General features: G+C 41.2%; 1 protein-coding gene across 2 annotated transcripts in view; it reads left to right on the top strand.

Moving 5' to 3' along the window:
* Window positions 1–22,300, top strand: part of RASGRF2 (Ras protein specific guanine nucleotide releasing factor 2) — a 139,235-nt gene that overhangs the window by 21,907 nt on the left and 95,028 nt on the right. The gene's annotated exons all lie outside the window — the stretch shown is intronic.

Here is a 22,300-nt window from a genome sequence, read left to right as displayed (position 1 = left end):
CTGCGACATCTGTCACCTTGTTATGTTGCAAACTTGCCTTAAGCTTGTTTTGTTAGAACTCTGGTTAATAACTGCCTTCAACTTAATGATATTGTGATATACTTTAGTAGAACAGGAATAAATTGCTTTTCAGCGTTTCAGATCGAAATAGCAGTGACTTAATTGGAGGAATCATATAGATTAGTACATATGCTGTGAAAGTTTAAAAAAATTATCTGATACAATTATTTATAAGAGAGAGGTCTCAACAGTAACTTGAAATATCTAAAAAGCGAATCTTAAAAAATTTAAAGAGGTGTGTCACTACTTTTAATGTTAAGGTGTGTTCAGCAATCTAAGTTACTGTTGTAACTCGAACAGAAAATCTTTGCCTTTTGAATAGTAGAGAAATAAACATGGTGAGTTAAGCTGCAAGGGAAAAAATGTGTATGTACATTTTAAGAGAAGAATCATCTACTTGCAGCAAGTAAAATATTTACATACTGTGTTTCGTAATAGTACTTGCCCTGTCATAACTTTTCCAGAAGGACTATAACATGTATCATGATCACACAATAGCCACTTATGGCAGCCACTAATGGCAGCCACTAGGAATTGTGTTTTGGTAATTGTATTGCCTGTTTTCAGCAACAATTTGTTCTTCCCCCTTTCTCTGAATCATTTAAGAACTGGCTGTGGTCATGGTAAAATAATAGATAGGTGGCTGATTTAAGCCAGGTTGGCAGAGTCCATATCTACAGTGTGTAGCTGCCTGCCATGCCTATATTCTATGTTATACTATACCCTAGTATAATCAGCTATATTCAGATTATACACAGTAGTGTTATGGCAATTTATATACAATCTTTCTAGCTCAAAAGTTTCTGAGAGACAACAGTAGCCTGGCTTCATAGAGCCAACAATGCTTTTTTGCAAAGAAATTGAGCAGAATAAAGATGATCCCGTGGGTCTTGTTGACAGAATTTAAACCAGGTTGTGTGCTTATTGGTTTAATTTTCAGTACCTTTGAGGTGGAAGATGTGAAAGAAGGTTTTAAATGTCACAGTTTACACTGGAGCTGTTTGTTTCTTGCATCTTGTTTCCAGGCTTACACAAGACTTGCATCACTCAGTCCATGCTCTGTGCAAGCTAACCATCTATTTACAACTGAGGATTGTGAACTGCAACATGCTGTCAGCTCTGTTCATTAAGCCAGCCCTCCACTTAGGTACCATGGCAAACATTGTTGAAATGACACTGTTGTCTCTGCATTTAATTAATGAAGAATTAAGACATCATTAAGAGTTGGATTCCCTCAAAACAAGTATACAAGTGTAAATGGCAAATCAGAGCAGTGCTTTTGCTTTGGGTAGTATTGTTCCAGGTCAGTTCTTTATAGTTGTATCCTGCAGAACTTTCTCACAAAATTCTTGATGCAAACCTGTCTGTATAAGTATGACAGTAATAATGGGAATGTTACTTTGAAGCTAGAATATCAACGAACCATGGTGTTTGTTTTTTTTTTTTTTTTTTTTTTTTTTTTCTCCTCCATTACACTAGCTAGCTATGTCATTCACATTTCTGTATTAGGCAGCTATACAGTTTTTACGTTGTATATATATATATATATATTTTTTTTTTTTACATGGGAATAAAGGACTATAATGCATCTTTGCTGCTACAACTTGGTATATACAAGAATGTCAGGTAAACATCTCTGTGCTACTGAAGAAGCAAGTATTTCTTTTGTTGTGTTCAAAACGTGAACTTTGAAACTCCTAGCTTTAGCTATCAGAAGCACTAGAGCTACTCATAGATTGTTTTATCTTTGGAAGTGATAATTTTAATGACTTGATAGGGATTTATTTTTTCCTCCTTTTTAAAGAAACCTGACTGAGGTTATCTTTCTGGCATTTTTGGCAGTAGGATGAGCCTAATTGCCAAAACTTCTGCTGTAGAAGAAGTATCCCATTTTTATTCAACAATAGAACAAAGAAGGTTCTTAATTTCTTATATTACAAAAGTTAGAGAGGAGGTGTCAAAAATAGAATTGTAGGAATGAAACGAATGAATATAAGGGAGGTTTCAGTGGATGCTGACCTTCAACTTTCTGATAGAATTATTTTGGATGGACAAAGCAGTTTCAAGAGACCTGAAAAACCTCCACTCAATTAACGGCAATTTTTCCCATGTGATTCAGTACTTAATTTTTGGCTGGCTTGATTTGATAAATCAAATTATCCAGTGATCCACAATGAAATGCTTGTCTTCAACCTGAGCAGTGTTAAACTTTATTGGTCTATATGGTTACAGTGGCTCATAGCAGGATATGGTGCCTCTCATGGTTTTTTTTTGTTTTTTTTTTTTTTTTTTGTAGTCATTGGCACTCCCCTGCTTCTACCACAGCTGAGAACCATGTGTCCTGGTTGACCTATGAACTTAGACCTATTATGGAAATGTGGGTCGTATAAAAGGTACACCTGTATGAGACAAGAGCCGCATTACAGTTCCCTTTAGGCACATGTAGGTTAACATGGAATATGCTTCCAACAAAGTAGTTTTGGTTGATCCATCATCATTCACAAATTCAACACAAAGTGATGAAAGATTTTTTGTTCTTTACACATTTCTAAATAATTCTTGATATGCTGAAGCAGTAGAATTTCCTGTGGGATAGAAGTTTGTTTTTTGCCTTGTTACTAACCCCACCTCCCTAGCCTAACTCTGGTGTAGATGAAAGTAGAAGATATAAGCAGTTATTTTCTCTTAATTGAAATGTTCCTCAAGAAAAGATGTCTTAAGCAATATTCTGTCTGTTGCTGCAGAAAAAAAATGTGTTTTCAGTAGGAAAGTGGATGAGGATTTTAACTGATCTGAAAGCTGCAGTTGATTCCTACTGTATTTGAATTTATGCCTGTTGGTACAGAATATTATGGTCTTTATACATTCCTTGGTATGTTTCTTTTCTTGTCAGCAGCAAAACAGTGCAGCTTTTCAATCCATCCATTGTGTTCTTTACACACTGCTGTGTGTGTTTCTGTGGCTTTGAAATGGATAATATTCATGTGGGCTACAAAGCTCCAAACATGAGAGAACTGTGATCAGAGGAACTCAATTTGAGGCATAGTCTTCCCACATTAAATTCCAGTGAGTTAGAAACAAACAAGCAAACAAAACCCCAACAGAAACTATTTGAATTTAGATGCAGCTTTTGATGATTAACAGGTTATCAAATGTTTTGGTTTAAATTGATGGCTTAAATATGTGGTGTTGGTGTTGTTTTTCTGTGTGTACCTTTTTTCTTTTTTTTTTTTTTTTTAAAAAGGATCAGTTTTGGTAAAATTGAATGAAATAAAAGAGGGAATTTATATTTTGTGTGAAAGGAAAAATAACTTTGTCCAAAAATGAGACAGCTACGTGCAAATGCAAAGAAGAAATGTAAAACAATTTGAATTTCAGCATTTACCACATGAATTCTTCTTTGATCAGATTTTATCATTATATTACATTAAGAGCCGTGAATCATGATTATAATTTTGAGAAAATCCAGTATAATACCAGAGTTCATAACTGCTAAAAATTGATATTGGCAGCACTAAAAGAAAGTGCAATAACATCCTTTGAAATAGTTCTATTTGTGTTCAAGCTGAAGCTAATTTAGCCACTCTACTTTATTTTCCATGTTAGTTTTTTCAGTAATTTATTATTAAAAGTGTTGTGAAGTAAATAGTAGAACACCAATCTTTACTGGCCAGAAAAGTTTCTGTGATTGTCAAGACCTAATGAACTGCTGACTTCTGTCAAACTGGCAAGAAATTGATAACATTTGGCCATTAGCCTGCAGCAAAGGAAAGATCAGAATGTTGTTTTGCAAGGCTTAAGCCAAGGCTTCACAGTATTTGTTGCAGACTAGCAACATTGGTACTGTCATGTGAAGGTTTTCCTGTTCAAAGATGATCTCCCTAGAGAACTCAGTCTCTTTGTTCAGGTAAATCTATTGCTCCTGGGGATGCAGCTAGACACAGGAGGCAACATTTGAGGTTGCTTAAGAAGAAAAACACAGTATATCCTCTGTGTGGAAAACAATCAGAAAACCCCATTATTCTGCATACAACCTACAGATGTGTTTCTGGGTAAGTGATGCCCATAGTTTTCTTCCCTTTCTGCTTCCACCGTTTATCTTACGATGTCTTCTTAAAAATGGAGTCAGCTTGGAAGTGCTCTCGGTTCTCACAGTCACCACTCCCTGCAGGGAAGTGATGTTTACCAGCTACCCTGTGTACGGCTTGAAATTTTCAAATCATGGCTGAGGACAGCAGGATCAGCCTTTGCTGCTTTCCAGAGTGTATGCAGGAGAGCCTGGCAGCAGGGTAGGTGGGGTGAGGTGATGTGGCCATGGTGACTGAGCAATACCTGTGACTCTGAAACAGAGCTTTGCTCTGCCTGTGACGACTTTGTGAAGGGTGTGCACTGTCAGTTGCTGACATCCTGCAGGAAATATTTCAGAAAGTCTGAAAGAGAAAATGGTGTTAATTTAAATGTATGTGATGTGAAATGACATAATGGACGATATTGTTCAGGGAGGGAAACCATGCTGCATGCACCTTATCCTGAGTAACAAAACAGAGTATAATCTACGAAGAGCTTTTTCTATAATGCAGACGTAATCCAAGAGTTGTGGAACACCTGGAAATGTATGCATTATCAGCAAGGTGCTTTCAAAGGTCTGCATTAGCCCATACAGTGCCAGAATACTGTCATCATCAGAAAAGGAAACTCATGCCTAGCATGAGTAAAAGGATTCTTCAATTTTTATTTTTTTTTTTTTAAATCACAAATCCCTCAGTAAACACACAATACAAAAAAAGCACCATGGCTGTTTACTTGACACCAGGACTTGTCATAGTTTCAGTGGAAAAAATGTTGATGGAAGTGTACTATCACTAAATGGATTTTAAAAAATAGTCCTGGTAACTCTAAATATTTGCTCTAAGGCCATTTTATTTCTACACAAGCTAAAAATCAGCACATACAAGATAACTTTGGTTCATTACTAGCTTTTTTCATGTCACCTCTGAAAGGAAAGGATGTCTGCTATCAAATGTCACACCTGGATAAAGACAACATTTAGAGTCGGTTGTACAAGCTCTGTTCTCCTGAGGAGGTGGCATTGATGGTGAAATGATAATGATTGGTATTTGTGGCCAAAGAGGGGCAGTGTGACAAGTAATGTTTGCGTTTCCTGAAAGTGTTTGGTAGGATGTATATCCTGAAGTGCTTTTATGCAGTTAAGAACATGACACCTGTAGCATCTTTCTCTCCCAGAAGATTTTGTGGAGCCTTTTCCTCCATGTGAACTCTCCCCAGAGAAAGATCCAGGAGATGTGATCTCTGTATTAGTGAACCTAATAAATTCAGGGTGTGAACTCCCTTATTGCAAGAAACCTGTAGCTCCAAAAAAGACAAGCATCTGGGGTCCCATAGGAAAATTTTCCTTGTTTTCCACAATAAGGTAGTCCTTTCTGGTGATGTCTTTGAAACACTTTGGAGTGGAGGAGAGAAAAAAATGCTTTTGCATATCCAGAGATTCAGTTAAGGTCATGTTGGTGTTTGAATAGGTAGAAAGTCTTATCAGTGAAAATTAACACTGTTCCAGCAAAATCTGTGGCCATGTCTAAACAGATTTTTTTCCTTTTTTCTCCTCTGTACACTTAAGTAGTAGGAAATAGATAATAGTTACTAACAAGTAACTTTCTATTGCTCTGTACAAATTATGTTGTTTGATTAATAGCAGTGGAATGAGAAGTGTGATTACAAACAGACCCTTCACAAACAATTTTTGGGGGAACCAATATCCAGGCATTCTCTAAAAGTTGAGAAATGTTTCTATCATATTATAGAACCATAACATTATTAAGGTTGGAAGAGACCTCCAAGATCATCAAAACTGAACACAGGACTCAAGAAGTGTCCTCACCAGAGCAGAGTACAGGGGGACAATCACCTCCCTGGTCCTGCAAGCCAGGATGCCATTGGCCTTCTTGGCCACTTGGGCACACTGCTGCCTCATGTTCAGGTGAGCATCAACCAACACCTCCAGATCCTTTTCCTCTGCACAGCTTTCCAGACACTCTGTCCCAAGCCTGTAGCCTGCATGGGTTGTTGTGTCCAAAGTGCAGGACCCAGCACTTAGCCATGTTGAACCTCATCCCATTGGCCTCTGCCCATCAGTCCAACCTGTCTGGGTCCCTCTGCAGGGCCTTCCTACCCTCCGGCATATCGACACTTCCCCCCAATTTGTTGTCATCTGCAGACTTACTGAGGGTGCACTTAATTTACTCATCCAAGTCCTTAATTAAGATATTAAAGAGGATGGGTCCCAACACCAACCCCTGGAGAACAACACTGGTGACTGGTCACCAGCTAGATTTCACTTCACACACCACCACTTTCTGGGCTCAGCCACCCAGCCAGTTTTTAACCCAGCAAAGAGTGTACTTGTGCAAGCCATGGGCTGCCAGCTTCTCCAGGAGAATACTGTGGGAGACAATATCAAAAGCTTTGCTCAACTCTAGGTAGGCTACTTCAAATGGTGTACAGGTCCTAATTGCAGAACATTTAAGTCATCCACAGAGTTCAAGGCTTACCATAAGAGCAACATGACCTAGCAACAGCCATGATATTATCACAGAATCTCTGTGGGATCACAGCCACAGGGGCAGATCAGACTTCTCAGGTCTTTGTCCAGTCAGGGTTTGAAGCTCTCCAAGAGAGTGTATCTTTATTAGAATGAGTCCAGAGGAAGCCACGAGGATGATGAAAGGGCTGCAGCACCTCTCCTACAAAGACAGGCTGAGGGAGCCAGGATTGTTCAGCCTGGAGAAGAGAAGGCTCTGGGGAGACCTTACAGTGGCCTTCCAGTATGAAAAGGGGGCTACAGGAAAGCTGAGGAGGGACTCTTTGTTAGAGAGTGTAGCACCAGGACAAGGAGTAATGGTTTTAGACTAAAAAATGATAGATTTATATTAGCTATAAGGAGGAAATTCTTCACTCTGAGTGTGGTGAGGTACTATGCCAGGTTGCCCAGAGAAGAGATGCTTAAGATGAGGTTTGGTGAGGCCATGGGCAACCAGATCTAGTGGGTGGTATCCCTGGTCATGGCAGGGGGATTGGAACTAGATGATCTTTAAGGTACCTTCTATGATTGTATGATTCTACGATTCTGTGATTCTATGAAGAATACCAAGACACTGACAGTGGCAGAGTCATCACTTTTACTTTGTTTAATGGAAGACTAATGTGCCCTGCTAAAGGCGCCGGGGGGGCAGCCTCTTTCAGGGATGGGGAGAATCCAGATTGCTGTCAGCTCTTCTTTTTGGGGGGCACTGGGGCCCCCCAGGCGAGCTGTCTGTGCCCTGGCCAGGAGGAGAGGGCCCATGGCTGCAGCCCTGAACCATGGCATCTTCTGCTGCCTGTCCTGGCTCTGTGAAGGGCTCCTCCTGCTCTCCGGGGATGGGTGTGGTGGATGGGTGGCAAGGACCCCCATGCAGGGCAGCACTGGAGGTGCTGGGCCAGTCCTCAGTATCAGAAACCTCCGGGCTGCTGGAGGAGTGCAGGCTGGGGAGAGGAGTCTCCTGAGGGGAGGCAGCAGGGCTGGAGGTGGCCACAGGGCTGTCTTCTGGCTCCCTGGTGTCCAGGGGGCCCTTGAGATCCACCTCAGGGCCACTCTGGTGCTGGCTGGCAGGAGGGGGTTGCAGGAGCCCCAGCTCCCCGAGGAAATGGACACTACACATCTCCACGGTTCCATCAATGAGCTGGTGCACAAAGCTTGCTGTATGGCCCTGCAGGAATGGAGGAATGGCTGTAGCTCCCGGATCAAGGCCTGCTCAGCCAGATCACAGCGGCAAAGGCAGGAAATAACATAGGCTTCCAGCAGATCCTGGTCCCACCTGGCAGCGTCGAACAACTCCCTGGCTTGCTGGCACACCCAGGGCCTCAGAGGACTGAGGATTTCCAGGTGTTCCCTGAGAGGGCTGCCCATTACTCAGGCAGGAGGCCGCTCACATGAGTTTGGGGCACCTGCTTGTCCTGTTGGCTGTCATCTTGCTTCTCTGCACAGCGGACAACTTGGACCTCCAGAAAGTCGTCTTTCGACCAGATGGAGTAGCGTATGGCAGTGATGTCCTGCCTGCAGAGGAGGCAGCTGACGCTTTTCTTGGCCCAGTGCACAATGCAGTGGAAGCAGAACTGGTGCTGACAGGGGCTGATGACACTGGGCTCCTTTGTGGCCCCTGGCACACAGGGCAGGTGACATCAGCCTCTGTGGCCGTGGTGCTGTCTCACTGCAGCGGGCTGAGGAGAGCTGTGGATGGGGACCTGCTTCCCCTCACTGTTACTGCTGCAACAGGTGCTGCTCGCTGCAAGAAGGAGAGAGGCCAGGGTCAGTGGCTGTGCTGGGGCAGGCAGCAGCAGTGCCCTGGCCCCTCAGTGGGAAATCCCCCAACCCCAGACCCAGCCTCATCCCCCCGTGGGCCGCCCTGGGGCACATGTCCCCGCACAGCTCACCTGCACTGCTGCAAGCATGTCTCACAGGGCCCCAGCTGCCTGAGCCAGGCAGGGCCGGGGAAACATGGGCACTGGCTGCAGGGATGGGCACTGAGAGCAGCTGCCAACAGCCCCACAGCACTGCTCCACCAAGTCCTTGCTTGTCTCTCCAAGCCTCTCACACATGCTCAGCGGGAGTCCAAGCAAGAGCCAGGCTGGGACGGGCTCTGCCCCAATATGAGCAGCGAGGGCCATGGGGTCACAGCCTACTGCTAGGTGACCTCATGGCCCTCTCTGCCCCAGAAACTGCCTGGGGCTGCAGCTCCAATGCGGGGCCCACTGGGGCCCTGTACCCGGTGTCTTCATGGCACTGGAATGGCGTGGGCTTGGTCAGCCACAGGATTTGTGGGTTTAGGGAAGAGGGCGGTGCCTGTGCTGTTCCCTCTGAAATGGCCTCCTGGTCTAGGAGCTGTGGGACAGCCTAAAATGGTCACAGTGTGTTCCAGCTTGTCCCGCTGTATGGACACGGAACAGATGTCTGTGTCTGTGAGTCTTCATCAAATGCTGGAATGTCCCCAGGTGGAAGGGACCCCCACAGATCCTTGAGTCTAGCTCCTTGTTCCACACAGGAGCACCCAAAATCCAAAGCACACATCTGAGAGCATTGCCTAGACGTTTTGTGAACTCCAGCAGGCTTGCTGCCCTCACCACTTCACTGGGAGGCATGTTTCAGCAGCCAAGCCCCTGTCAGTGAAGAATCTTTTCCCCACCTCCAGCTAGACCCTCCCGTGTCACAGCCTCATGCCATTCCCTCGAGTTTTGTCGCAGTCCCCAGAGAGCAGAGCTCAGCGCCGGCGCCTCCACTTCCCTCATGAGGAAGCTGCAGGCTGCAACGAGGCCTCACCTCAGTCTCCTGCAGGCTGAACAAATGCAGGGACCTCAATTACTCCTCATCCATCTTGCCCTTCAGACCCTTCACCATTTTGAAGCCCTTCTTTGGATGCCCTCTAATAGTTTTCTGTCCTTCTGATATTGCAGTGCCTAAAACTGCACACAAGATTCAAGGTGATGCTGCAAGAGCACAGAGCAAAGCACAGCAATCCCTTCCCTCGACCAGTTAGCAATGCTATGCTGGAGGCACCCCAGGATGCAGTTGCTGCTCCTGGCTGCCAGAGGCCACAGTTGACTCATGTTCAACTTGACGTTGACCAAAACCCCCAGGTCACTTTCTGCAGGGCTGCTCTCCAGCTGATCATCCCCCAGACTGTCCATAAAGCCAGGGTTGTCCCTTGCCAGGTGTGGAATCCAGCACTTGCTCTTGCTAAATCTCATATTGCTGGGGATTGCCCAGCTCTCTAATTTGGCAAGATCTCTCTGCAAGGCCTCCCTACCCTCTATGGAGTCAGCTGTTTCTCCCAATTTAGTGTCATCCATAAACTGACTCAATATGCCCTCAAGTTCTACATGCAAGTCAGTTAGGACAACACTGAACAGAACTGGCCCTGAAATGGAGGCCTGTGGAAGCCCCCTAGTGACTGGCCGCCAGCCTGATTCAACCTCATTTACGATAATCCTTGGAGCCCGACCCGTCAGCTCCTTGTTCACCCATCACATTATGCATTGCTCTAGCTGTGTGCTGGTCAACTTGTCCAGAAGGAGACAATGAGAAACTGTGAGAAGATGGAAAGCAAGTGAGGCACAGTGCAATTGCCCACCACCCACTGAGCGATGTCTAGCCCAGCCCCGAGCAGCAGCCCTACCACCACTGCAGCCAACCAGCCCATACGAATTGTTCATATAACTCCATTACATGTTATGGAATATCTCTTTGGCCACTTGGAGTCACCTGTCCTGCTTCTGTCTTCTCCCAGCTTCCTGTGCACCCCCAGCCTCCTCGCTGGCAGACTAAGAAATAGACTTAGTGTAAGCACTGCTTGGGATCAACTGAAATATTGTTGTGACCAAAGTGCAGGACCTGGCACTTGCTTTTGTTGAACTTCATCCCATTGGCCTCAGCCCACTAATGCAGCCCTTCTAGGTCTATCTGCAAGGCCTTTCTACCCTCTGGCAGATTGACACTTCCCCCCAGCTTGGTGTCATCTGCAAACTTACTAAGGGTGCACTCAATTCCTTCATCCAAGTCACCAAGAAGGATCTTAAAGAGGATGGGTCCCAACACTGACCCTTGGGGAACACCATTGGTGACTGGTCACCAGCTGGATTTCTCTCCATTTAGAATATAGAATCATAGAATAACCTGAGTTGGAAGGGACCCTTAAGGATCATCATTTATCACCACTCTCTGGGCCTGACCCTCCAGCCCGTTTTTAACCCAGCAAAGAGTGTACCCCTCCAAGCCATGGGCTGCCAGCTTCCCCAGGAGGATACCATGGGAGACTGTGTCAAAGGCCTTGATGAAGTCTAGGTAGACTACATCAACAGCCTTACCCTCATCCACTGGGTGGGTCACCTGATCATAGAAGGAGATAAGGTTGGTCAGACAGGGCATACCTTTCATCAACCTGTGCTGACAGGGCCTTCATATGCTGTGTGACTGCATTTAAGATGACCTGTTCCATCACTTTTCCTTGCACTGAGATCAGGAAAGCAGGCCTGTAGTTCCCTGGGTCCTCCTTATGGCCCTTCTTATAGATTGGTGTCCCATTTATAAATCTCCAGTCATCCAGGATCTATCTGGATGACCATGCCCACCGATAGATGACAGAAAGCAGCCCAGCAACCACATTCACGAAATACCTCAGCACCCTTGGGTGGATCCCATCTGGTCCCATGGACTTGTGACAGTCCAGGTGGAGCAGCAGGGAACACCAGTAATTCTTAAGTTACTTAAAAAGGAAACTTCTACATGTCCTTTGCTGTATTCATGACACTCATTTTGCTGGAAAATCAAATAAAATTTCTGGGAGTTTAAAGTACTTCACATTGCATAAACTTCAAAATATTTATTAGTAACAGACAATCTATTGAGTGTATGACAGCTAACATGATTTTAGAGATCTTTATGAAAATCTGAAAAGACAACATGTACTGCAGTTTTAGTTGGGTAAATAGTTGACAAATGAATGTTTAAGTGTGTCATTGATACTGAACATTATAAAAATGTTGATTCCATCTCTATGGTGCTGCTTTTATAGCCTGAAAGTAAATTATTTTACACAAGCTGTCAACATGTTTTAGTATTCTCCTGCTAAATTTAGAAATGCAGTTGTTGGCTAGCCAGTTCCATTGTACAACAGTTCTCTGTCTTCATATAAAGTATTTATGGATGTAACAGTCTAACCAATGTGAGGTTTTCATTTATAAAAGCAAGGTAGGTTAGTTGATTGGATTAGTTTCAATTTACTGATACAGCATGTCTAAATAACTTCATCAGATTAAGGAAATACAGTGAATCTTTGGACAAAAACAGGTGTTGACAAGGCATAGTCTGAAGTTGAAATAATGTGACAGAAGATTAGTAAAAGACTGTCTTATGGACTGAGTCACCATAATTGTTGCTTAGCCAAGGTGAGGTGCATAGGATTTTTATTTTTTTTTGTCATTGATGAAACCTTGGAGAACTTAAAGTATAGCAGTTTTAAGAATGTGTACAGAGAAGTTAAAGAAATTCGATCCAAACCTTCCTAGTGGGTCAGTTCTGACTGGATTCAAATGTAAGGTTGTTATCTAGGCAGCAAAACATACTTCTGGAGATGGAATAACCTTCTTTTTTGCTTAAGACTATATTCTGTCTCTTTTTTCCAACGATTGTTACTAGCTCCAATGCTAGCTGAACTAACGAATGACAGAGTAGTTCATCCCTAGTGAACTGCAGAACAGAGGTGTCAGTGAGCCTGGGGGTCCTGAAAAGATGCTTTTTCCATGTCGTAAGGACACTCAGTCTTGATAGCCAGTTCTGAAAACACTTTATGTAGCTGACTGCAGTCAGCTTTCTATCTTCTATCAGAGCCCTGGAAATCTCCTGTCCGGGAGGGTGGAGCATGCCAGTCTTCCTCCTCATCTCACAGAATACTGCATTGGCTTGAAATTTTGGGTGTTTGTTTTTCCTAAAACTGTTTATATATAGAAATGATTATATATAACAGAGATGTAACAAGGTCTAGGATGTGCTGACTTCTGATTCTTGATTCCTTGATCGTATGTTGGCTCACTTCAGAGAGAGAAGCTCTGTTTATAGCAATCTTGTGTTGAACTCGTTTACAGCTGATCTATATTTGGACATCTTTGCACATGTCCTTATGTCTAAAATGAGCACCATAAATCTTACCTTGTAGAGGAACTGGAAGCTTAGTTACTGTCTATAAAGAGCGTTAAAAATGAGAAATCCTGTGTTTGTGTATCTCCCAAATATAAATAGGAAGCCAGCCAATTAATCTGCTTCTTGGTAATTAATACTTCAAAATTACTTGCTGTATAAAAATTGTTTGTGTGTATGACCTGGGTATATGCCTTTTTATTATTATTATTGTGTGTGTGTGTGAGTCTGCTGAGAAACCCAGACACCACTGTTGCAGTGCTCTTTGCATGGACAAAATATTCAAAACTGAGTCTTGTTATATAATTTCCTTATTTAGCTGTTCACACATTATTTAAAATTAAGGTGCATGTATTTTAGTAGTGAGGGTAATTTGACATCTAGAACAAATAAACATAGGCTTAGGTAGATTTTCATTACTTTGTATGTTTGGATTGATCAGGGAGGTTCTCTGGCTCACGTTGAGCCTATGTTTGATGCAGGAGCTGTCTAGTGAGATTTTTCTGGTCTGCATTACCCAAGAGGTCTCCCTAGAAGATTATAAATGTCCCTTCTGCCCTTTAAAGTCTTATCTGCTAATTAAAATACAAGGATTTATTTTGTGGGACAAAACAAGGACTGAGGTAATTTACAGCTGAATTCATGTGAAAGAGCTCTGCATCATTATCAGATTTCTGACAAGAAAGTTGGATAACAGATGCTCAGAGTGTTTGTTGGACAGGGAGAGAATGGCTGTCAGTACATGAAGAAAGGTTAGGCTTGCTAAGAATGGTGAGGGAATGAGACACAAAAATAAAAATAAAAAAGTCTACTTCCTGAAATCTATATAAAACTGTCAGCTGATTGCATTGTACATGTGTACATTGTTGTCTCTTTCTCTCCATTCCTCCCATATGTCCTTTCTTTGTCACCTTTAAAAACACAGTGTTCTGCTAATACAGCTGTTGTGTGCTGAGTTGCGAGGTTGGGCTGCGATCCTGATTCCTGTTAGATGTCTGAGGGCAGTCAGGAGAGCCTGGGAGAGGACCAAGATTTTCCTCCTCTTTGGCCCCAAGGGGAAGCAGCTAGTGACATAGAGGAGAGGGGGAGGCAGAGAGGAGAACTGAGGAGCTGTGCTCCCAGCCTCTGATGGAATAGGTTGTCAGTAAGAGTGATAGGATTTCTGTGCTCCTTTTCTGTTGTTTGTGTTGCAGTAGCAGAGGAGGTCGTGGTCCCAACATACACATATGCTGAGCTCTCTGCATATGTGTTGAATGTCTGTGTGCTGAAAATGGCTCAAAATATGAGTAAAAGGAACCCTTGGAAAGCAAGTGATTTTCCTTTTGCAAGGGAATATAAGGAATATATTAAAAAGAAATGGAAAACTGGGAGAGATCAGAGGCAATCTAGCTAAAGTGTAGAGGTTTAATTGATCAGTGTGATCTGCAGACCTGAGTGACATCTCCTTTTTCCAGTGCTTGAAAAGGTAAGAATCCTAGGAAAGTGATTCATGGCGTATAGTGGGGAGCTGAAGAACACCCAAACCATTAGATATGAGAATAAATTTTGCCTGTCTCTTGGTTTAGGCATATTTGATTTTTTTTAAATTATATATATATTATATTATATTATATTATATTATATTATATTATATTATATTATATTTTTATATATATATATATATATATATATAATATTATATTATATATATATATATATTTATATACCCAGCAAATATATATATATTTGCTGGGTATAGAAAACAGTTTTCACTTTGTAGGAATTTATTTTATAGAAAGTATCTTCAGGGTACAGCTACCCCAAGATGTTAGATGTAGAGACATATCAGTGTCAGCCCCTTACGGCCTTAGACGTGGGAGGAGAGGCTAAAGATAAGCAGGAAGGCAGCTGCTCTGGGAATGCTGTGAATGTTTACTATTGAATATGCTGGTATTGGGATGCAGCTTTTCTGGTCCCTTAAAACGTAGGTGAGGTGCTTTGTAGATTGCTTTGCCAAAGTCACACATAGTGGTAGAGAGCAAGTCCCCATGTGGGTTGCCAAAACCTTTAGGAGACGTGTCATGCACAGATTTCCCAACAAAATCAGTAGTTTAACCCTTCGTTACAGTCTTTATTTCAGTTCAGTGCAAGACCCTGGGGACAGCAGCAGTAGAGAAATGAGTATAGTGAGAAGAAGGAAGAAGTCCTGCAGGTAGGTAATGCACAGCCTTACAGGCAAACAGCCTCCGTTTCCGACAGGAAATTCCCACTGGACACTGTCAAATACATTTTGAGAAGATGGTACCCGTGTTCTGTTTATTAGTAGTGAATAATTTAGCTGTGCTTACTGTGTTGTATAGGTTACTGTAGTCTTTACTTTCTGAAATTTCCTTTTGTACAGCAGAATTTTTCCCTGTTGATGAACTATTACTGAAGAACAAATGGTCTTCACTGAAAATTTAGCAGATGGGGCCATATTAGTCTGATTCTGTCATCCATGAAGACAAATGCCATAACCACTATGATTTGGCATCGTTTTGATTCAAGTCAATGGGGTTGCAGGATAATTATGGTCTACAGTGACCACTGCATATTATTCTTTTTGTATGTTTGTTTTACACACCAGTTGGGTATGGTATTTTTAAATAAATATTGGAAAGGTGTATAGAAAGGGATAGACTTCTGTATGTCCACCCTAAGTGCAATATTGCATGTTTAAGCATATTGACCTCAGTGCTGTTTTTGGCTTAGACAGTATTTGCAGGATAGCTCAGGAACATGACTAACTGACACATGCCAAAATAGATTTTATAATGAAGTTTATAAATTGATAAATCCAGTATTAGTTAAGGAGAGAAGGCATCAATCCATCTCATCCACCACACAATGACTTAATTGTCCTTTATAGGGTTGCAGTATGTATTTGGCCAGTGTTTAACCCAAAACTGGAATAGATACTACAGCTCATCGCTGAATCCCCTCAGTGTGAGAGATGGCATTCAAAGAAATTTCTCATCTTTTCTTGATCCAGTGGCTTGGCAGATTCTTATTCTTGGCTTATTCTTGCTATGGCTTGGCAGATTCTTAAGATTTATTCTTATTTATTTCCAGAGTTTTTTCTCTCTTGTCCTGTTCAGTACCAGATTTCTATCTACAAGGCATGGTGAAGTAACATTAAGATGATTTAAAAACCCTTAATCCCTAATCTTCTCGAGCAAAACTGTGCCATCACAAAGAAACACATAAGATAAAATACTGCAGTGGCTCACTACCAGTTTTGCAAATTTCTTCTGTATTTCTTTAAAGAATCAAAATCAATCAGAGTATAACTGTAACGACTAAACATGTATAAGTGCTCACATTACTCAAGATGTTTTATAGCCTAATAGTCTTGCCTGCTTTGTTATGTTTCTTTCCTAATTGTCCCTAGCATTCTCATTTGCTTTTTTTTTTGGCAGCTGCTGAGCAATGCACTGTTGTTTTCATGGGATTATTTGTCAAAATCCCAGGTTCTTACTTCGGAGTGGCAGTACCAAGCACAGAGCCCATCTTTTCACATGTGAAACCTGGAATGTTTTGCCTCATCTGTGTCACTTTACATTTGTGTGCAACAAACTTCATCTGCCATTTTATTGTCCAGTAACTCAAGCGTGTTGAGTCTGCAGTTCTTCATAATAGGTTCTTGTCATTACTATCTTGAATAATTAACAAACTTTGTCATCCTTTGTAATCTGTTGTTCCAGTCCTCAGCGCAATTCTCTGAAGAATTGTCTTGATGACCTTGTTCCATTGTCAGAACTGACAGATGGTCCAATATTCAAATTATTTCCTAGCTTTTGATTTTTTTTTCTTCTTTTTATCAATGGAAGGACATTATTGTTTTAAGTCCTGGATGTTTAGTTCCTTTAAAATCTGTCAAAAACATTTTGAAAACTGTATCTTTGCAATCCAAATGCTTGTTGACCCCTTAAGAGAACTCTGCTGGGTTTAGAGGAGATGACATCTTTTTATATAAAAATAGTGACTTTTCCCAAGAACATCGTATTAAGTCTAATATCCACTAATTCTGTTCTTGTTATAGTTTCTAACTAATTGGTGTGATACAAATATGAACTGCATTGGCTTTGTAGATCTTCCTAGAAACTTAAAAAAAAAAAAATTGTCATACTTTTCACCCTCCTGTCTGTTTTCATGTTAATTTAATAACAATGGGCTACACATTTCCGGCCAGTGCTAGTGGCACAGCAAATCCCAAGATAGGGCAAAACCCAGCCCTGGCATTTACTTTCCCATGATTTAAAGAAAAATATTTCCCTTCCTTCCCACTCCTAATATCCTTGTGATCCAGTGATGGGAAGGGATTGTTGCTTACCCCTGCCCAACATTTTCCTCACCTCCACACCCTCATCCTTCTGCACTGTTATTCACTTTAGGGATGCTGCCTTCTTCCAAAAACACTTTTTCCTTTCCTCCTCTTTCTGTAGGATTTAAGAAATATAAAATACATGTGATGTTTTATATTTGAGAGCTTGGGCAGTAGAAGACATCTGAAAACTTCATGAGTTAACATGTCCTTGAATAGTACAAGATGCTTTGATTTAGACAGTGGTTTTCTGCTTTTCTTTCAAGGATTGCTGGAGAATCATGGATTGCTGCAGTGATTGTCCTCTTTTGCCCAATAATTATTTCCTAGCGCTTGAGATTGCATACAGATTTCCAGACTCTCAAAATTTCCTTGGAAGTCAAGAATGAGAAATATTTCTAGCCTGTCTCCTTCTATCTTAATTAGTTGTCTTTCCCATCTCTTTTACCCTCAAAAGATTTTCAGTGTGCCCTTATAAACATCAGGTTGTGAATGTAAGCGTCAATGATACAGCAAATGTTTAAGCTTCCTCATTATTTCATGTCGAAGACATGCCTTTGTTAAGACAAAGTTGTTGAGTGCACCCTCAGTAAGTCTGCAGATGACAGGAAGTTGGGGGGAAGTGTCGGTATGCCAGAGGGTAAGAAGGCCCTGCAGAGGGACCCAGACTGGTGCCCAGATTGATGGGCAGAGGCCAATGGGATGAGGTTCAACATGGCTAAGTGCTGGGTACTGCACTTTGGCCACAATAACTCATTGGCTTGGGGCAGAGTGGCCTCTTCTCGCAGGTAACTAGTGGTAGGACCAGAGGAAACGGCCTCAAGTTGTACCAGGGGAGGTTTAGGTTGGAAATTAGGAGACATTTCTTCTCAGAAAGAGTGGACAGGCATTGGAACGGGTTGCCCAGGGAAGTGGTGGCATCACCATCCCTGGGGGTGTTCAAGGAAAGGCTGGATGTGGTGCTTAAGGACATGGTATAGTGGGTGACTGGTGGTAGGGGGATGGTTGGACCAGGTATCTTGGAGGTCTTTTCCAACCTTGATAATTCTATAATCTATTCTAAGACTTAATTTTCAGTAGCAATCTTGGTATACAAAGGTACACAGTTGGTATACATTTGTACTTGGTATACATGTGCTTGGTATACATTTGTACTTGCCATTCTCTTCAATATAATGATTGGAATTTTCTTTTTAAATTCTTCTGAAGGTCCTGGCCTGAATGATGACATCAGAACTGCACGTTAAGTCATTGACAGATCAGGAAATAACATTAGGAAATGTTAGGAAATAACATGCTTAAGCTTTAAAATGTTTATTTATTTTTTTTTTCTTTTAGTGTACTATGAAGAAAATTAGTTTTATGTTTAATAAGGAAAATTTAGGGAAAAGCAATGCATAGGCAAGTAGCTATTACCCCACTACAATCATTTACAAGCCCACAGTACTACATTTGGTAGTTACCTTGGAGTCCTTTGAAACATAATTTAAATGTTTATATGCTGTGCTGAGGAAAGGATAAGATAGCAAAACCACTGTTGACACATGCATCTTTTATACGGTACGAGTTTTTCCATCCAGGCACTGAAAGCTGGTCAAATTTACAAGGAGCAGAAGGCAGGAGCTTGTAATAGGAGATGTCAGGCAGCATTATTACCTGTGGAAGTAGCTTTTCAGTCTGTGACATGTGGCAGCACCACTATGGGATGATTCGTGCTTGTTCCTCCTGGTCCTCTGGTGTCTCAGTAACTTCAAATAGTTGCTTCTTTTGTGAGTGTCGCTGCTAATTTACAAATGGAAAAGATATGTCGGATTACCTCAGTGCTAGGGGACAAAAAGTAGTAAACAGATGAAATAGGCACAGCAATGAGTTATCAAGGGACAGAGCAGAGATATCCTTTGCAGATTCCATGTGAGGTGGAGAGAAAAGAGTGAGCTGCGGGACCATCCCTGCTTATTGGGAGAGTGCTGCCCGTGTTGGTGTGACTCTCACCTCATAAACAGCAAATGCTCTCATCAGTCACAAGGGAAACAGCATCCTGTTGTTGAGAAATTTAGTCTTCAGGGTGTTTGTATTGGTGGAAAATCTACCAGAGTATGCTCTAAAAGAGGTGTTGGCTATAAGGCATGTATTTTCTTTTTTCTTTTTTCTTTTCTTTTCTTTTTCCTTTCCTTTCCTTTCCTTTCCTTTCCTTTCCTTTCCTTTCCTTTCCTTTCCTTTCCTTTCCTTTCCTTTCCTTTCCTTTCCTTTCCTTTCCTTTCCTTTCCTTTCCTTTCCTTTCCTTTCCTTTCCTTTCCTTTCCTTTCCTTTCCTTTCCTTTCCTTTCCTTTCCTTTCCTTTCCTTTCCTTTCCTTTCCTTTCCTTTCCTTTCCTTTCCTTTCCTTTCCTTTCCTTTCCTTTCCTTTCCTTTCCTTCTTCTTATTAATTTTTTTTTACCAGAAAAGATCATGTTTTTCCCCTTTTAGAAAGCATAGTAACCTTTTGCTGCCTTATTTTGAATACAGCTATTATCTGGACAACTTTATGAGGACAAAGTTATATATATTATTGCTGAGATTTCAGCATAATAATGAGTGGCATTGAAATGCTCTGGTGAAGTACTTTCTGTCATGTTTTTAGTCTTGTTCCGGTCATTTCTCTGAAGTAGAAGTAATGATCAGCTCATTTCGTGGTCTTCCCTTCTCACCATAGGAAGGAACTTGGAGCAGTGCTAGGTAGACTACAGCCAGAGACGTGATACTCAGTAATATTCCTCTAGTGGTAGTGTCCTTGTCTAGTGTCAGCTTAGGAGAAGTTCTCTGGCAAAGATCTTTCAGTTAACACGAAGACTTATTTTTCTCGTGCTTATATGAATACTGAAAAGGTACCTTTAAATGAAACAAACATGTATGTTTTATATCAAAATACAAATTGTTCATTTTATCTTCTGTGAGACTAAGGACTTTTAGAGGAAGCAATAATAATAATAAAAAATTGTCCAACCAAACCATGGGCTTAATTTGAAACATGAGTGCCTGCCTGCGTGTCCAACAGACCTGATGAATGATGATGATGATAGTTGGTGTAAATGTGCCCTGTAGTTCATAAATACTTACTATCATCACTTCAGAAAACTAATAGGGTATATACAGAAAGGTGTTTTTTACCTATACTGTATAAATTGCAGTGAAGTGGAAGCTGAATTGTTTATCAGATAGCATGGTAGTGCTAAAATTATATATCTATGTATAAATAGATATATTTACGTAAGTCCATTCACATTCATCATAAACTTGAATATGCAGGACAGCATCATGGATGCCATCGTATTTTCTTATAGTAAGATGCTTTGCTGGATAAATGACATTTATTTCAAAAGGAGTTAAAATTCAGGGGTGACTTAGAGATTCTTTTTAGAGGTGTGCTATAATACTTTGCTTGCATTTTGCTTAATATAGTGTTGACTTCTGGATAATCAAGTGATAATTGATACTGATGCTGGATTGATACTTCAGCTGCACTGCATGATTATAAAAGCTTTTGTCTAACACTGTTATGAACCATCTGAACAATCTTACGGAACTCTTTTTTTTTTTTTTCCTTTTAATGGAAAAAAAAAATGGAAAGAAAAGTGATTTACTGTTGAAAAATGCAGGATTAAGCAACTGAAAAAAATTAGAAAAAATAAGATTGTCCTTTGAATGATTTATTGAACTTTGGCTGTGCACTCAAGTATTTTTCTTTCAAAAACTCAGCTGGTCTGGGCCTGAACTTTCTTTGCATGGCCTCTTAAAATGTGAGTATTTCTGCTTATTTTGTCTTGCTTCCGTTGTTTTAATCATCTGCTGCTGATCCTGCAGTATTTGTGGTCTTCTGTATGAAAAAAAGTTTTGTATATATATAACAGTTTTTAGTAAATAATACAATTCACAGATGAACAGTTTTCTTTTTGTGGAATGCCATCATATGTACTCATGTTACCTAAAATGAAAGCAAACGTAGGAACAAAATCAGAAGCTCAGAGGCAGATGGGTTTTGTAAATGTGAAGTCCCCAGGCACAAACCTAGATGCAAATACAGGTGCACACACAGTGCTGGTGCCAGTGAATCTAATTCACCAGGGGTGTATTGAACCTGCTGTGTGCAGACTGTGCAGCTGACCTGTGTGTTTCGCCTGCACAGCAGGCTGCCAGATGTTTAAGGAGGGGCCAATAAAAGGCTGAAACACTCTTTTTTTTTTTTTTTTAGGGACAGAATTCATTATAAATGTTGACAATATCTGCAGCCAATTCTCTGTAGGTAAAATTTCATCCCTTCTGTTTCTTGTTTATGCTTCCTCCTGCCTTGGAAATGCTTTTTTTTATTCTGAGGTGGTTTTTATTTTCTTGATCCCCAGTACTTTGTTTGGCTTGGAGAGTTTTTTTTGTTTCTTTCCCCCCCCCTTTTTTTTTTTTTTTTTTCCCAGCTGAGCTGTGGATTTGACAAGGAAAGCAGAATGTTTGTTGACATCACTTCAGGTTACTTACTGCTGTAAACAGTGGCTCATGGAGTGGGAGAATGTAAATTGCATACCTCACTTGCTGGCTGGAGTGAGTGTGTAATTTGCTGTTAGATTCCAGAAAATGATTGCTGCCATGTGGTTACAGTAAGTTCCCTGTTAATTGTGATGATGAAGGAAGAGAGGTTAAAAAATTGTAGATATTGAAGAAAACTGAATAGTCTAGTGACGAAATGTTTGGCTCCAAGACCTCCTGAATCACACTGAATCTAGAAACTGCAGGCTGTGTGTGGGCAGGCCCATCACAGGTGCCCCCACCTGTGAAACAGCTGGCTTGCTAATGGCTGCATTTAAGGCATCTATTGAAATTACCAGTGTGTGTATAGTTAGAACATTTTCTCACCTGTTTTCACCTAAATCAGAATAATACTGTTTACTATCTGATTGTAAGTAACCTTGTGAAATGTGTTTTAAAGTGGATGACAGGAGGTTTTCCCCTCCCTATTAGGTAAGACTACATTATGAAAATGGCAAAAACTTCTTTGAAATTCTGCGTTCTACAGAACATGCCACAGATGAAGTCCTCTATGTAAGAAATGCCATCAAAGATATGATGCTTCTTTTATGAACAACATTTTCATTAAAAAAAACATATATATATAAAAATATATATATATGTTGC

This window comes from Aythya marila (genome assembly GCF_965140915.1).
Source record: "Aythya marila genome assembly, chromosome: Z".
Classification (NCBI taxonomy): Eukaryota; Metazoa; Chordata; class Aves; order Anseriformes; family Anatidae; genus Aythya; species Aythya marila.
The sequence above is the reverse complement of the archived record's forward strand: the minus strand, read 5'-3'. Positions and strand labels throughout refer to the sequence as shown.